The 14,010-nt window shown below is 43.1% G+C and overlaps 1 protein-coding gene and 1 long non-coding RNA gene across 9 annotated transcripts in view; one reads left to right on the top strand and one right to left on the bottom strand.

The window, feature by feature from the left end:
* SMG9 (SMG9 nonsense mediated mRNA decay factor) overlaps positions 1 to 273 on the bottom strand; it is a 79,711-nt gene extending 79,438 nt beyond the window's left edge. Inside the window, exon 1 of one of the 2 annotated variants that reach the window (XM_033963887.1) lies at positions 143 to 273. The gene's annotated coding sequence lies outside the window, so the exon portion shown is untranslated. The remainder of the gene's footprint in view (positions 1 to 142) is intronic. The other variant, XM_033963889.1, reaches the window with a different exon arrangement.
* Positions 119 to 8,673, top strand: LOC117369397. 7 transcript variants are annotated; one of them, XR_004541131.1, is made up of 4 exons: positions 119 to 353; positions 5,359 to 5,717; positions 6,047 to 6,299; positions 7,437 to 8,673. It is a non-coding gene; the product is annotated as an uncharacterized LOC117369397 (long non-coding RNA). The 7 variants fall into 7 exon arrangements; XR_004541133.1 differs by having other exon boundaries at positions 163 to 417; positions 5,359 to 5,671; XR_004541130.1 differs by having other exon boundaries at positions 163 to 417; positions 5,364 to 5,671.
* Positions 8,674 to 14,010: the final 5,337 nt, after the last annotated feature.

Genomic DNA, 14,010 nt, shown 5'->3' on the forward strand with positions numbered 1-14,010 from the left:
CTATGGCAGTCAGTGAAACCAGAGATACCAAGTCACGCGTATTCGGGGACATTCCCTGCTGTCTAAGTTCTCTCTTTTACTCTCCCCACCCGCAGTCCGGCATGTCTCCCTCATTCTCCAACTCCCCAACCCAGCCGCTTACATTCAAATGTGTCTTTAAGATCAGCTAGGACGGGTCCGGCTCCAGCGTCCCCCTCCCTCAGACGCAACGTGCGTCCCTCGGCTAGAAACAGGAAGTCACTCGAGAGCGACGCATGTTGCGTCACGGGAGAGCGGAATGACGGAGAAGGAAAGCGTCCGTGCTGGTCGCATGTAGCCTACTGAATTGCTAATGCAAACGAAGAGCTAAGAAGGTAAGACGGAAGGAGGGGTTGTTAACGAGGAAGAGATACAAGTGAGGGGGTCGTCACTTCACGTGTGAGTTCTTAAGTGTTTGCTGTTTCTGCTTTGTCTTTGATACATTAGCCCTGTTTTGCCCTCGTTATCGAAAGGGCAATCGTCACCATAGGCCTCACAAGCCTTTGAAGCGTCTACTTTGAGGGGCCGCTGAAAAAGTTCTCAGTCCAACCAACAAAGTGGGGGCAATCTCCATCAAGGAGGAGGCAGATTCTCAAAACTAAAATCTGCCTTTAACATGCTCGCTAAACCAGTTTAGCGTGCATATATTTTAGCGGTGGATTATCAAAACGACTTCCCGAGGCTTTTTCCGAGTTTTCTAGCAGTTTTCGATTCTGCCATTCAAATATAATACAACGAGGTCATTAATATTAAAATGATCAGTCCGAGTGATTCTCTAATCTCGTGCCATATTTGCAGCCAAAATTTACTGACAGGTCTAATCAGTGCCTGAGCATTGATTGGCTCAGGCACTGACAGGAAAATAAGGTTTGATGGATCAGGACCCCCCCCCCCTGCAAATTAAAATAATAATAAAAAAACCAACTTAAATTGAAGTTCAGTAGGAGAGAAGCCCACTTTCTCTATTATCACCGGTAAAATCAGATGGGTCGTTGTAGTGGCTGTAAATCTAACTATTCAAAAAAGACAAGTCATTCTGAAGAACTGTTCATGCAAATGAGGCTTGCTAAATTTACACGAGATCAGTCACCGGTAGTGCTGCCCGATTCACAATTCGAATTGATTCACTGATTCATTTCGGGTGAATTGATTTGAATTGATTTACCCTGCCAAAAAATCGGCCTCCCGATTCATTGACAGACCCTCCCCACTTGCCCTCTAAAGCAGGAGCGGCAGCGCTGCCTTTTGCTGGCCTGCCGCTCCTGCTTTAGAGGGCGAGTGAGGAGGGTCAGTCGGGAAGTGGCTTACCCGCTGCTGTGCTCTCCGTCTTCCCCCTGGCCTCCAGAATCAATCTCCCTAACTTCAGCAGCCTGCAATAAGATCGCTGGCGCTAGCGATCTTTGCAAGCTGCTGAACTGCTTCAGAGTGTCTTCTCTCTGCCATGGTCCCGCCCCTTTTCTGACGTCAGGCTGCTGAAGTTAGGGAGATTGATTCTGGAGGCCAGGGGGAACAGCAGGCCTTCCGGAGGGGAGGTGTAGTCTTCGGGGGAGGGGGTACAGGCCTTCAGAGGAGATAGGCAGGCAGGCCTTCAAAGGGGGGGGGCAGGCAGGCAGGCCTTGGGAGGGGGGACACAGGCAGGCCTTCAGGGGGGGATGCAGGCCTTCAGGGGGGACAGGCAGGCCTTTGGGGGGATGCAGGCCTTCAAGGGGGGGGACAGACAGGCAAGCAGGCCTTTGGGGGGGGACAGGCCTTCAGGGGGGACAGGCAGGCAGGTCTTCGGGGGGGATGTAGGCCTTCGAGGGGGGACAGGCCTTCACGGAGAGGTGCAGGCCTTCAAGGGGGGGACAGACCAGGGGAGGGGGTCCCTGATGTAGAAGTATACGGAAGGAGGGAGGGAAGGGGGGTTCAAAGAGACGTGCATATGCTGGACTTTGGGGGGGGAAGAAATAATGGGTCTGAAAATAGAGGAGAGGAAGAGACATGATGGACAATGGGATTTAGGGAGGGAAGGAACAGAAAGGGAGAGAAGTTGGACACAAGGGATGGTGTGGAGGGGGATAGAGATACTGGATAGGAGGGTAGTTGGGAAAAGAAAGGGAGAGATGGTGGACCCTGGGGTGGTGGGGAAGGAGGGAGAGATGCTGGATGAAAGGGTAGTTAAGAAAAGGTGGATCTGTGGATGGAGACGAAAAAAAAGAAAGATGCCAGACCTCTGGAGGAGGGAAGGGAAAAGGAAGGGGAGGACAGAGATGGCAAATGGATGGTTAGAACAGAGAAAGAAGGAGACTCTGGCAAGCAAGTTATCAGAAGACAACCAGAGCCTGGGACCAACAAGATTTGAATGACCAGACAACAAAAGGTAGAAAAACTAATTTTATTTTCCCTTTTGTGATTATACTATGTCAGATTTGAAACGTATATCCTGCCAGAGCTGGTGTTAGACTGCAAATGTGAACTAGGATTTAAGAAAGAGAGGAAAGGTCTTTTTTGTTTGTTTATTTTGTTTACACCACAGCGCCAGTGTGGTTAGGAGAAGGCAAAGGGGGTGAAGAGGCTATAAAATAAACCCACCAGGATGTTTGAAAAAAACACCCAATTGGATGGGAAAATCGAATCGAATCAAAAATTTTTTTCCTGAATCGGGCAGCACTAGTCGCCGGTGGTAGCAATCAACATATGCAGAATATTCCTCAGAAAGAGACATGGGTGGATAGGAGAGGCAGAGAACTACCAGCAATGCTACATCTTCATGTCAATCGTAGGTGTGCCAGTGCTACTGGATGGAGGAGAAGGAAGGGGAGGTGCAATCATCTTCTCATATAAGACACACCTTTAATACATGCCTCTAATGCACATTCTCAAGACGTGTGCTTTTGAGATTTTTTTCTCATCGCTATCTAATATAATAAAGCCCTAAGCGCGCATGCGCACTCCCACCTGCGTACTCCTGTTTTCCGTGCGCTGTAGGGCACCGCAGGTAGGAGTGCGCATGCGCGAGAACTCCCCGAGGCGGATGTTGGCCGGCGTGGCTGTCGGTGGCTGCAGGCCGCGGCGGAAGATAACGCGAAGGAAAGTGGCAGCGAGCCACAGTGTCTCCAGCGACCGTGTCCCTGCCTCTCTGTTTCGGGGCTGTGCTGGGAAAGGTTGGGCTGAGGACAGGGCTAGAAGAGGAAAGAGAAGCGCCTGATCTGGCAAGTAACTCAACTGCTGAGGAAACTGCTCCCTCTAGCTGATGGAGAAGCCAGTGAGCCAGAAAGAAAGGTCGGGGGGGGGGGGACGATACAGAGGATAAGAGAGAGAGAGAAAAAAAAGAGACTGAACTGAAGGATAAGAAGGGAAATTAAGATAGAGAGGAAGGGATAGAGAGAATATTGTAATCACTCATACGCGCATGCGCACTTCCACCTGCGTGCTCCCGTTTTCTGTGCGCTGTAGGGACCGTCAGGTAGGAGTGTGCAGCCTGTCGGCCTCCGCGGCTCTTGCCGTCTGAAGGATAAAAACCCCCAGAGCTCGCTTCGGGTACAGCAAGGGCTGCGGGTCCTGAAAATCTTCAGATTCAAGCAACGTCTGCAGCACTTTACACACGCTGCTTCAGGGCCTTCTACTGCCCTGATTTGAGTGCTGCAGACGCTGCTGGAATCGGAAGGTTTGTCGGGACCGCAAGAAGGGAAGGGGGGGAAGGGACTAAGGGAGCCGGCCAGACCGCAGGAAGGGAAAGGGGGGTAGGGGAAATGCTGCTGCTGCACAGGGAAGTGGTGTGGGGGGAGGGAAATCAGCTGTGGCTGCTGCACAGGTGAAGTAGTGGGAGAGAAATGCTGCTGCTTAGGAGGCAGGGAGAGAGACAGATAGATAGAAAGAAAAGAAGAAAGACACAGGGGCAGGGAAAGACACAGAAAGACAGACAGACAAAGGGGGCCAGGGAGAGAGACAGACAGTGGGAGGGAGAGAGAGACAGAAATAAAGTCACACAGACATATATTCTAGCACCTGTTAATGTAACAGGCTAAAATACTAGTATTGCTATAGTTTATGTGAATATTGTGTTTTTAAAATTTGTAACATGAGCCACAGCCAGAAACTTGCAACCAAGATGTGCTTTTCATAATACAAGAACCCCCGGACCAGCCAGTAATTTTCATACCTTTGTTAGATGTCAATTTTATTTTTCTGTTGAAAACAAACTGATAAACAGGTTCTACTCACAACTGAGAAATGTGATAAACAAGAGGAAAAAGACCTCAGAAGCCTGCACCACATAGAATATGAAATTCTCACTGTGGTTAATAGCAGGACAGGTTCTCTATCATCGGTCTATAAAAACCTCTTGTGGCTGATTCCAAAATTTTTTAAATGATCAGTGATATTTATACACTCAAAATTATAATCAGCAAAAAATGCACTTATCTCAAAGGTAGATAAGAGCCCGATGGGACCCGTTTTGCCAAAAATCTTGGCTTCATCGGGGGACTTTTTGAACAACTGTAAAACAAAAGAAATAAATGAAAATGTGATTTAACATTTAAATCTATTAACAAATACGAGGTCCCAAACGAAACAAAATCAGTGGTAATTAACATTTCTAATAAAACCCTCACTGCAGAAGAAGTTGCTCTTCTTTCTAGAGGTCTTTCCTTCGTTCTTTCTTCACATTTTTATTTGTTTCAATTTTTAGTTGACTTTGAAAAGTTTTTGAGAAACTTACAGTTACAAACATTTTTTGCAGACAAAGAAACAGGTTTTGACCGTACTGTAGTGAGACCACATTCACCAGCTAAAGATAGGAAAAATGATTTTATTTTAAATTTCGTGATCAAAATGTGTCACTTTTGAGAATTTATATCTGCTGTCTATATTTTACACTATATTTAATGGGATCCGGAGGATCTGGGGAGGCAGAGAATGGATCTGGGGGTCCTGTCCCATTTTGAGGAAAAAATACATGGTTACGTTAGACATAACCCACTGGTGTGGATTGTTCTAATAGGACTCAAAGAAATGAAACTAATGGGTATGAATATATGTCACTATTCATATTTTGTTCTATGGGTTTGGTTTAATAAAGCTTTTTTGTTTCTCATTTTGTGATAATGGCCTGGCCTTAAATCTATCTTGACTGATATGTCTTATGTTCTAAATTTTGCTGTTATTCATTTCTTTGCAGGTAGTGCAATACCTTTATTTATTGCACTAATGTAAAAATTTCCCAAGAATGCTACTTTGTATGAGTTTTTCAGGCATTATGATGGTTAGGTGCCAATATTTTATGCTCGCTCATACAAAACTGCTGAAACAAAATTTATTTTAATACCTTTTGAGATTCTTACACTTTCTAATTTTCAGAGCAGGTTTGTCAAGAAGGAAGATTCCCTGAGTGTTATCTGTTTCCTACAGTACACAATATCAAGATGAACTGTTGCTCAAAAGTGCTGGAGATGTCGGTGGAAAGTTACCAGTTCGAGGAAACAAATCTTGCTTTGCTACACAAAGTCTTCTTCCACTGGAGCCCTGGGAAATTCCACTATAAGAAGAGGCCTATTCCATTGGAACAGTGGGAACATAAGACATGGATCATGACTGAGTTTATTTATGAGAGAGTGTCATCTGATGGACCTTGACAGCACTTCAAAAAAGGCTATGGGATCTGTGCAGACAGGTCGTGGGATCCATTATAACACTTCATCTGCAAACATGCTTATAAAGTAAACTCAAAACAGAATGTAAACTAATAGAACCTGAAAAGGGCCATGGAAGCACTTCACTTAAATGAGAAGTCTTTTTCACATATTGTGTCTCATTCAGCATTTGTCAAAATATAATAAAAATGTAGCATCAGTGCTTTTCAGCCTTCATATAGACACGCTGTAATGCCCAGCTTAAATTAACAATCTAAACATTTAGAAGAAAGCTGAATCTGGCATTTAATAGTCCTTTGTGTGGTTAATTAGAAATTCAGCAATGTTTATATTAGGACATATACTCCTATTGTATTTTTGCTGTCTGAATTTAATGTCCATTTTCCCTTTTCTAGGTTGCCTAGAGGATGCTAGAAGTGATGGACTAGGACAGATATCCTTGGAATTTTAACAAAGAGATTGTGTTGGCCTTTCTTGAAGGATGGTCCACTACCCAAGGGATGCATTCAAGGTTAATTTGAACTTGGCTGATGAACAAGAGCAGTAGATATGCTGGGAAAAATTGAGAGAGAAACTTGGTGAAAAGATCAACATTGTACAGTGATGAACAGGCATAAATACCTGCCACAGATGCCAACGCAGTCAGAGGTAGACAAATTTTTTAAAATTTCATTATTATTTTATATTTATGCAATTTACAGGTATTACAATATAAGATTAAATCATGACTGAAATTATACAAATAAAGAAAAAGAAATACTTCAATAGCAGATATCAAGACCACAAGGACAGAAAATTAAGAAGAAATAAGTATGTCATCGATTAACTAACTTAGGGCTCTTTTTACAAAGCCATGGTAATGATTCCCCTATGGCAAATGCACTCAAGCCCTTTCAATTCCTATGGGCTTCAATGCATTTGCCGAAGAAAAATTGCTAACACAGCTTTGTAAAAGGGATCCAAAAAAGCACTGTATTTCAGGAGAATTTAGATTTACAACAGACCCCAAATTTAAACCGAATCTATACTCGAAGCTTCTAAAACTCTCTTACTATTAATAAAGATGACTAACTGGAAGTTTGGAAAAACATATACTTCTCAAAATATTTGACTATACATTTGCATGAAAATTAGGCAAAGATTATGATTGGCTGAATAAACTTTAGGGCCTGGATTTTGTGAAACTGCATCCTGATTGTAGGCAGCTGTAGGCGTCCTACAGCTGTCTAATCAGCCAATCGGGATGCACGTTTTTGAAAAAAATGCTCCCCAGGCAGGCTGCCTATATTGAAGGCGCCTCCAGGAGCCTAGAAAGGCCACAAGCCTGCCTAAGCTTGTCTAAGGCTAGGCGGTAGCCTTAGGCAAACCTAGGCAGCCTTACAAGTCTCCCTAGTAAAGTGGGAGACGCTTACAATGAAGGCCAGCTAAATGCTGGCCTCCATTGTAAGTAGATGCGGCCGCCAGTCTCCCCCCCCCTCTAAATGAACAAGACAGAAGGGATGCCCAATTCCTCCTGATGAAAGACCCCCCCACCTCCCAACGATTGCGGCAGGAGGGTGCCCAGCCCCTCCTGCCCGATGACCGCCCACATATGCATGTGATCAATTGTGACAGATTCAGGCGAAGCCTCCAGTGTCTAGCATTTCTAATCGTAAGATTCAAACTTATGACAGTTTAGCCTCCATGTGTATGCATGTTTTTCCTGTTTTTGTCTGAGCACAAATGCTTTTAAAGGGAGATTAGCAAAATAGACGCTGCCTCAGCACATACCTCTCTCTTTTCTAGGGAAAAGAGTCAAAGACAAGAATCGACCTTGACAGACACATCACAGAGAAGAACAACATAACTTCTGGAGGACAGCATCTTTCTAGACCAGATCACTTCATCAATGAGCTTACTGATATTAAAAGGGAAAGTATTCCCCAAACACAACATCAGCTATCCCCAGCCAGTTTGCTTTCTCACATTCCCACAATGAATATGCAGTTAGACACAGGGCTAAACGTAGGGTATGGTGAATCAGGTTAACTACCCCCGACCTCACACTTTATGGGGCTTCTGTACTTTGCCGTAGCAGCAAGCAATACTCTAATCTGGGCAGGGTATCTCATAGTTTAAGCTATATTGGGTTCCTGTACTCTCATAGGATGGACTGACATCAAACTTTATGGTCTGCAGATTCCTAAGCAGCAGCAATAGGATTGATAGAAACTGGGTAATAGTAAAGTAGAAATGGCACAACACAGAGTGTGATTGACAAGAAAGTGGTGAGGGTGAATGCTGGAGCGAAAAGGTAAAAAAAATAGTAAATGAGAACTATTTTGTGCATGCAGAGGTGAGGTGGAAAGAGGCAATGGAAAACCATTTTTGTGAGGGGGTGGAAGATGTCAAAGAATTTAGGAAAAAGAGGGTACCAAAGAGCTGGGGGGCTATGGGGTGCAGTAAACCTGGAAGAAGAGAGCAGAGGCAGTGCAAAGAGATGTAAGAAAGCATTGCTGGAAGTTGTGGCTTTGGTCTCGGACAAACAGAGGCTCCTGAGAATGTATTTCTGAAAGAGACTTTTTATGGATTTAAGATTAGGGTCTTTCTGGACATTTCAAGAGACAGTGAAGGATATCCATTACAATCTTAGCTGCCATTATATCAAGATAAGTGAATTTACATTGGCCTGGGACCTTGAGGGTGCTGTGATGGTCCCGAGGATAACCTTTGCTTAATATGTCAAATGATTTAACTAAACCTTATCGACTCTTCCCCAGATCCCAATGCATATTCTATCTATCAACCTTGTAATCTCCCTGGGAATGCCCATGCCAATTCTTTTTGTAAACCGCCTAGAACTGAAAGGTATTTGCGGGATAGAAGACACCAATGTAATATAACATATATATAGATTTACTTTGTTTAAATGGAAGAATCTTGTGTTTAAGAAAGTTGGATGCATATAAACATCTATGAGACATACTTAATGTACTCCTAAAGGTTTGCAGTTGATAAATAAAAGAAAACCAAGGATGCCTGAGATCAGAGATGTAAAGGAAGATGAGTACAAGAGAACTGGTTGGGGGGGGGGGAGGGATGAAGAGGGTGCAAGAAGACTACAGGAAATGGAGAGAGAGGCTGTGTGAGAGATGTTGATGGTGGAGGGGGAGGTGTTTTGTTGACATGCAATATGATGGCAGGGGGACAGTCCCTGTCAAATAACATCCAGTTGGGGTTCTTCTCACAAGAGCTTTAATCTTTCAGCTACTACCACAGCTGCTATAGTGGCAGTGCTGGCACCCCTAAGGCAGTCCTTATTTATTTCTACTTATCGGGAGCTGAAAGTGAGCTAAAGATAGTAAAAGAAATTAACAGAAGGAAGCCTGCACCTTCAATCCAGATGGGATTTCAGGATTTCCCCAATGAATATGCATGAGATCTATTAGCATAGGATGAAAGCAGTGCTTGCAAATAGATCTCATGCATATTCATTGGGGAAATCCTGAAAACCCAACTGGATTGTGGCCCTCGAGGATGGACTTTGACACCCCTGGTCTAGAGGGTGGCTACTAAAATGGTCAGTGGTCTTTTTCATGAAGCATATGGGGACAGACTTAAATATCTCAGTATAAATAGTCTGGAAGAAAGGCCGAAGAGGGGAAATAGATGAGATGTTTAAATACCTATGTTGCATAAAAGTACAGAAGGTGAGTCTCTTTCAGTTGAAAGGAAACTCTAGAATGAGGGGGATATAGGATAAAGGTGAAAGGGAATAGGCTCGGGAGTATTCTAAGGAAATGTTTTTTTTCATTGAAAAGGGTGGTGAATTTGTGGTATGGCCTCCTGGTGGACATGAAGATTATATCTGAATTTAGTCTTTGTGCTTGTTCACAATCCACCACTTTATCCATGATCAGACCCTGCAGCTTCCCCAGCTGCTTTGGAGAGTTGAACTGAGGGTAGGGGCAAAGAAGGGAATAAATGCAGGCAAGCAAGATGATGAAAGATTCAAGGTGTCTTGGGGAGGAACTGGAACCACCAAGGGGGGGCAGTATAACATGTCTACTGTTAGGGATACAGACTGTTCGCAAATTACTGGCTTTCCTGAATTAAGTAAAACGTCTGCTTGGTACACCTACCCCAGTCACAAATCTATCAGAAGTTTAGCATTTTCAGATGAAAGGGATGGCAGGACTGTGGGCTCCAGGGACATACTAAGCTTGCCTGTGCTTTAATTCTAGCTTGCCAATGAGGGGGAAGATGGAGGTCTGAAGGGGCAATGGAGAGAAAGGTATGTGTTGGTGGGGGGGGTCAGTGGAGGAAAGGAGCAGCAAGAGACAGGGGGAGAAGAAGAACTAGTTCTCAGTGGAGTGAAGAGGTGGGGTTGAAAAAGAGAGATCCAAAGGGTGAAAAGAAAGGAAAAAGGAAAATCAAAGGGAGAAAAAGATGTAGGGGAGGAAGAGGTGAAAAGAGGATGAGGGAGAAGTAAAATGGAAAGGAGAACCTGAACAAGAACCTAGAGGAAAACAGACCAGAAAAAAAGAGCAAGAGACAGGCCCAACATGATTTGGGAGGGAAAGCATTTTATTTGCTGTTTACTGACTAGAACAGGTCGCAAAGTAATGCAAATGGAGTAAGCTGGTTTCCCCGATGACATATTGGCTCCATGCAGGATCAGTGCTGATATTTGGAATGGGGAGGGGGTAGGGGGGAGGAAAGCTGTCGCTGCTTACATATTATGCTAACCATGTATGTAAATACTACAGACTTCAGCCCTTCCTAGCTTCCCATTCTCCTACCTGCCCTGCAGTACAGAACTGTTTGCAGAGTTTCGGCATCTTCTTTTCTCTGTCACCACTCTGCCTGTCCTCAAACCTGTTTGCCTTCTAGCACTGCATGCTCCTCTGAGTCAGAAATTAACTACTTTCTTGTTTCCCATATTTTCCCTGTGCTGAGTAGGAACATTCTAAACAAATGTCCTGGAATTCTGGCTGCCATCATGGTGTATTATGGGATGACAGAATGAGGTAGACCAGGAAGCTGTACTAAGCCAAATTGACAAGTTAAAGAATGATATATCACCTGGACAGGATGGTATACATCCAGGGTACTGAGAGAACTCTTAAACATGAAATTGCTGATCAGCTGTTAATGATCTGTATCATATCGCTAAAATCGTTTCTAGTATTTGAAGATTGGAGGGTGGCCAATATTATGCTGATTTTCTTAAAAGGGTTCCAGGGGAGATCTTGGAAATTACAGACCGCTAAGCCTGAATTCAGTGCTGGGCAAAATAGTGGAAACAATTATAAAAAAATAAAAACGTGGCACACGTAGACAAACATGATTTAACAGGGCAGAGTCAGAGTTCAGCCAAGAGAGGTCTTGCCTCACCAATTTGCTTGACTTCTTTGAAGGTGTGAAAAAACAAGTGGATAAAGTTGAGACAGTTTCTAGATTTTCAGAAAGCTTTTGACAAAGATTCTCATGAGAGGCTCCTGAGAAAATTAAAGTCACAGGATAGGAGACAATGTTCAGTTGTGGATTAAGAATTGGTTATGGTAGGATGGTGGCCAATCCAGGTCACAAGTACCTGACAAAAAAATAAATATTAGAAGCATTCCATGCTGCTGATCCAGGGCAAGCAGTGGCTTTCCCCATGTCATCTCAATAGCAGACTATGGACTTTTCCTCCAGGAACTTGTCCAAACCTTTTCTTTTTTAAAACCAGCTCCATTAACTGCTCTTACCACATCCTCTGGCAACGCGTTCCAGAGCTTAAATATTCTATGAGTGAAAAAATATTTCCTCCTATCAATTTTAAAAGTATCTCCCTGTAACTTTATCGAGTGCCCCCTAGTCTTTTTGTAATTTTTGATGGAGTAAAATTGATCCATTTGTATCCATTCTACACTATTCAGGATTTTGTAGACTCCGTTCAGCAATCTCTTTTCCAAGCTGAAGAGCCCTAACCTCTTTAGTCTTTACACATACGAGAGGCGTTCCATCCCCTTTATCATCTTGATTGCTCTTTGAACCTTTTCTAGTTCCGCTATATCTTTTTTGAGATAAGGTGACCAGAACTGAACGCAATAGTCAAGGTGAGGTTGTACCATGGAGTAATACAGAGGCATTATAACATTCTTAGTCTTGTTTACCATCACTTTCTGATAATTTCTAGCTTCTTGCTTTTTTGGCCGCCGCCATACAGGGTGGAAGGTTTCAATGTATTGTTTACAATGACACCCAGATCTTTTTCTTGGGTGCTGACTCCCAAGGTGAACTCTAGCATCTGGTAACCATGATTTGGGTTATTCTTCCCAATGTACATCACTTTGCATTTGTCCACATTAAATTTCATCTACAATTTGGACACCCAGTCTTCCAATTTCCTATGATTTGCCTGCAATTTTTCAGTCTGCATGCATTTTAACAACTTTGAAACAGTTTAGTGTCATCTGCAAATTTAATCAACTCACTCATCATTCCAATTTCCAGATCATTTATAAATAGGTTAAATAGAATTGGTTTCAGTACAGATTGCTGCAACACTCCACTATTTGCCCTCCTCCACTGAAAAAAAATAGCCACTTAACCCTACCTTCTGTTTTGTATCCGATAACAAATTCCTTATCCACAACTGAATATTGCCTCCTATCCCAGAACTCTCATTTTCTCAGAAGCCTCTCATGAGGAACTTTGTGAAAAGCTTTCTGAAAATCTAGCTAACACTACATCAACCGACTCATTTAATGCTGCCTTGATTCATTTGTAAAGTAATAACTATGTTTTAATCATTCTAAATTTATACTCTGGATGTACTTTCTGAAAAATCTCAAATTTTGGCCTTCAATCTTACTCCTTGGCATGGTAAATCACACTCTGGGATGGTTCACCCTTTGCATCTCTGGTTCTATGTCATATGAATTTTTTTTTAAGAAATACAAAATGGGGACCTGTTGGATAAGCAAAGAAACATTGCTGTAGGGGTTAAGTTCAGTCCTTACAGTTTAGGCATAATGGACCCCAGATCTTGCTTCTATACAGAAATGAAAGATGCTATTTAGTTATCTGAATTGAATGTAACCCCCTTTAGTATAATGGGCTAAGTGGCTGCCTAGTCATGGCCCTGGATGGTGGGATGAAGGAGACGCACAGAATTTATTTGTTGAGGACCAAGGCCAGGGTCACCTATGCAATTGGTAAGCCAGCCAGACTGAGCTTCAGACTGGTAATGCCTTGGACATACAAAAGTAGTCAACACTAGGTTTTGTCTTGAACCAAACACAATTAATGCTTTCAGTGGATGAAGGAACTTTAAAAATAGTTCAGTGTACATGGCCAACTATACAGTAAATGTCAGTTCTCTCCAGCACAGAAATATTTTTTAAAAGATGTTATAGTTCAATATTTTAGTACCTTGATGGAAAACACACAGACAGGAATGATGTTAACTCCCAATAGTCAGATGTAATGATCTGCTACCTGCATTTAGCTTAGCTGGAAAAGTGAAAAAAAATCCCCTCTGTCTTGGATGTAACCAGTCCCTTTGCTGGTGAAGGGCTGTAGTTTGGATGCAAATGCACTGCTTAAATAAGTCGTCTCCTCCTTTCCTTGAATTTCTCTGGGGTGCAATGGTTCCCCATACCATCACACATTGCCAGGCAGCAACTTGGTTAATTCTGGTTCTGGTCCCAGTAACTCCTGAATCCTTGTTCCATAAACAAGTGCCTTTGTGTGCCTTCCCATGAGGGTATATAGACAGGCTGATTAAACAACAAAACTGCAAAACAGTGGCAGGTTTGGCAGGAAAATAAAAATAGGGGCTGTGAGATGAATGGTCCAGAAGTGGGAGAATACCAAAGAGTTTTGGCGGGCAAAGCAGAAGCTTAAATTATTTTGGGGTGTTCCTTCTGCCACTAGGAATATCACGCAAGCACAAGACCCCTCCATTTTCAAAAGTTTCCCCAATCCTCCAGAAGATTCTGGTGCCAGAAGGTCTGAGCTTTCAAGCAGATGCAGGAAGCACAGGAAAAAAACAGGTTCACAAAAGGGCAACCTAATAGATCGAGTTGCTTAAAAAATGGGAACAAAATACCTACACTAGGCACAGAGAAATAAAAAAAATATCAACTGCAGAGATAAATGCATGCATATACAATAATGAAATTTTCCCAATGTTACTTGGATCCTGAGTTGAGAAGAGATTGGAAGCCCTTAATGTGTATACCCTAGAGCAGGGGTAGGGAACTCCAGTCCTCGAGAGCCATATTCCAGTCGGGTTTTCAGGATTTCCCCAATGAATATGCATGAGATCTATTTGCTTGCACTGTTTTCAATGCATATTCATTGGGAAAATCCTGAAAACCCGACTGGA

This window comes from Geotrypetes seraphini, chromosome 11, assembly GCF_902459505.1.
Source record: "Geotrypetes seraphini chromosome 11, aGeoSer1.1, whole genome shotgun sequence".
Taxonomy (NCBI): domain Eukaryota; kingdom Metazoa; phylum Chordata; class Amphibia; order Gymnophiona; family Dermophiidae; genus Geotrypetes; species Geotrypetes seraphini.